At 33.3% G+C, this 3,746-nt stretch overlaps 1 protein-coding gene across 18 annotated transcripts in view; it reads left to right on the forward strand.

Annotated features, from left to right (window-relative positions):
* Nucleotides 1-3,746, forward strand: part of LOC106871424 (poly(rC)-binding protein 3) — a 388,844-nt gene that overhangs the window by 182,563 nt on the left and 202,535 nt on the right. For 3 of the 18 annotated variants that reach the window (XM_052973805.1, XM_052973809.1, XM_052973813.1), the window contains one exon: nt 1,260-1,344. The exons of the other annotated variants lie outside the window; for them this stretch is intronic. The gene's annotated coding sequence lies outside the window, so the exon portion shown is untranslated. The remainder of the gene's footprint in view (nt 1-1,259; nt 1,345-3,746) is intronic. 18 annotated transcript variants of the gene reach the window in all.

A 3,746-nucleotide genomic window follows, 5' to 3' on the forward strand; every position in this document is an offset into this window, starting at 1 on the left:
TATACAAACATATTTACAAAGACACACGTGTGTATGCGCGCACGCGTCTGTGCGTGCGTGGGGGGTTCCACAATCGCCATTTATTTCAATTACTCTTGTGAGGATATTCACGTAAATCATTTTTTTCATTTAATCCCCATTTTAATTTTCGTAAAAGTTTCCAAGTACCAATGAGGCTTTTTGGCACATCTTCAATTTTCCCCATTTATGAGAGGCGCCCAGCCATCATTCATCTGAGAGTCCATCTACAGAATGTCCTCAAATTTCTATACAGCATATTTTGCCTTTTTTTCTTCAAGTATATAAGCAACAATTTCATTCCTGAGCAACGCCGGGTGCCTCTGCTAGTAGTTTATAATATAAAGGTGATAGAACTATTCACGAAAAAGGCTTATGTTATTATAGCTTGACTTTGCCAAAAAAATCACTGTACTACTTTTTATTTAGTTTCTTTTTTTGTTTAGGTTGGTTTCTCCATCACTACCAAAGCCATATTGAAGCATCACTTTCAAATATGTTTTTGGTAATATAAATATAAGAAAAGAGGTAATGAAGGTTAAAACAACCATGTTTCATTTGTTGATTTTAAAAACTGTATTTAGATGTGGTTAATGGTTCATATAAAATGTGTTGATGCACATTCAAGTTAAAACTAGGGTCAAAATGTGCCATGTCGTTGGTGTCATTGTTTAGCCCTTTGTAAGCACTAATTAAACAGAGCTATGACATATAGGTAGTCACTTGGAACTATCTCTGATTATAACCATATTTCTCTTGAACAACTTTTGGATATCAAAAATTGGATATCAAATTATTCAAGAAGCAATCGATATTTTGAATTCATTATTTATTCTAATCTATTTGGAGCTTTTCCCCTAACTATCCAGCCATACCATTTTACCACATTAACTTGTATGAAATAGCACTGAGATTGTCCATCTTCCTTTCATTGAGGTTCTTGACATATCTATATAATTGAGTCATAGTCATTCTCAGATGCACTGGCCATATGATTGAATATATAGAGAGAATGTCATACTGGTAAAATTAATGTTGCATCGTAGATATTGTTCATGCATATGTCATTGTTACAAGTATGAATGTCTTTTTACAGATTTAGTTTAGTTGTCATATGTTCCTTTTCGTCTTGTAATAGTTATTTTTCTCATAATTTTCCTGTATATATGTTTTGGCTCTACAAAGTAGCACTTAGAGAGCCAGTGAACGACATCTAATATTACTTCTTCCAATCTTCTCAGATGTTGTAGATGCCAGAAGCTGCCTCAAGTTAGGTTTTGCTTGTATAAGATGTCAAGTACAGTCTTTTGCTATCTAGGAATTAAGGTATTTAAAATTTTGTACTACCTCTATCCCATTGCCACTATATCAAAGCATTGAGGAAATCTACCAATAACTAAATTTCACAAACTATCATAGATGAGATGGCAAATGATCAAGATGAGTGATGGTATTCTATCATAAAACTTATTAAATTCATGCAAGCCTGAAAAAAGGAAAAGCAATGATAACAAAGATAATCATGTTGGGGAGGAAGATTTATTTGGTAATATAGTCATCATATATATTTTGTAATGATTAGATCCTTTGCATATTGTAATCGATAAAGTGCCAATTAGCTCCTCAGATATTTTGTGCTTGGCAAGTGCTTCATGTTTCCTTAAATAATATTTGAAGTACAATTATTTCAAATAACACAATAGTGACAGATTTACTGGACTCTGACATCCCATTTCTGGAAAATAATGTGTTCAATCAATGCAGTTGGTACTGAACAAATTTCCACTGAAAAGTTACTCATTTTTCTCTAGGAGGAAGATTGAAGTGTGTATATTTGAGTATATTATGTAATAATTACTAAACTTCAAACAGACAGTCCAATTTATGCATGAATTGTTATAGGAATTGGTAGAATGTTTTTTTTTTCCCCTGGAAAGCATATTTGAAAAAGCAAGGAAATTTCTAGTATAAAATTATTTATGGCACAAATTTTTTTCTATTTGTTTTATCTTGAGAAAGGTGCAGTGTTGAAGGCCTTTGCAAACTATTTGAGAGACCAGTGAGACTGGAACTACTAATGTTCCTCTTGAACTGCTGCAGATCAACACCTGCAGGAAATACACGAGCAGGGAGGGAATTCCAGAGGTCTGACATTATGGTAACGAAGGACTGGGAATAATATGTGGTTGATTATTAATTATGATTAGTATGAGTTTTTTTTATCCAATTTTCTGGTGAATATGAAACCCATTTAACTTGCACACTTGTCTGGTAGGCTGGCTACTATCTGAAATCTTTGTTGCAAATAACCCATTTCATACAAACAATGTTATTGAACTCCAGGAGCCCTCTTCATTCGTTATGCTCTAGCCATAGCCTTAATGTACAGCTGGGTAATCATCTTCCTCTTCGTGTCCAATATTCTAGTAAATTTCCTACTCATGATAACCAGGTTGCTGTATTCTATTACTAAGGCAGTCTGGAGTTATTGTTCATCTCTCAGACATGACTGTGGCATATATACAAAAATCACTGTTGCTGTCACACTGCCCTATGAATAGCTTAAACTTAATTATCATTATTTCATGTATTCTTATTACTAACTCAATCATTCTATCTATCAATTTTTCTGGTAAAAATATGCCTACTCTAAACTGTTAAACTTAAAAAAAGAATTTTTATCTGTTTTTATTGCTTGTTGAGGATGTCTGTCATTTCACCTTTTGTATATAGCATACATTGTTCCACTCTTGCATCCCTTAAAAACCTCCAGAACAACTTTTTAGTGTGCCAACAATAATGGTAGCAGCCCTAAATTTCTGTACCTGAAAGAAAAAGTATTTTCATTGATGATAAAGAGTGAGTTGCTAGATGTTCATCTGCACCTGAAAAGTATGCTGCTCCTGTTACTGTATTACCATGTGCAGCATTAATGTAGCAAGTGTTAGTCTTCTACATACAAACTAAGATTTTTTCTTGTATATATATATATATATATATATATAAAATGCTGTTCTAAAAGTATAGTTGCTAGAATATGAACAGGATGTAGAAAGTTCAGAGAGCTTTTATCTCTATTAGTAATAAAAGTCTCTCATTCAGGGTGAAAAGCAGATTGTATGATGTGTATGAACAGCAATGCTACATAACTGTGAAATGTGAGCCCCCAAATGCAGAGGAGATATGAAGGCTGGGAATGGAATGAATCTAGTATGCTCCATTGCGTGTGCAATATCTGTGTACAAGTATGAGAAAGTGCAAATGTGCTGAGAGAAAAATTGGACATAAAAGGAATGAAATGTAGTGTGCAAGAGAAATTACTGTAGTGCTATGGTCATGTGATACATATCGATGAGGACAGCTGAATAAAGAAGTGCCAGTTGCTTAAAGTGGGTGGAACATTCAGGCAATGTCAACTTGATGAAGAGAGTGAGCAAATGTACAACACATACAATTAATCATTATAAACAAATCACTTCTGCAGATTATTCGGCAAAAGCTGAACACTCATACATCATCTTTGATAGAAGAGTCCATTATTATTATTATTATTATTATTATTATTATTATTATTATTACTCTGCTGATATCACACCTTCTCTCCTTCTGTCCATCAGCTTTTACTCTCTCCAAACTTCCCTCCAACTTATATGCAGCATTGACCATGCTTCCAAGATTCACCACATTTATATATATGCATATTGGATATATATATATATATATATATA

Source organism: Octopus bimaculoides, chromosome 17, assembly GCF_001194135.2.
Source record: "Octopus bimaculoides isolate UCB-OBI-ISO-001 chromosome 17, ASM119413v2, whole genome shotgun sequence".
Classification (NCBI taxonomy): domain Eukaryota; kingdom Metazoa; phylum Mollusca; class Cephalopoda; order Octopoda; family Octopodidae; genus Octopus; species Octopus bimaculoides.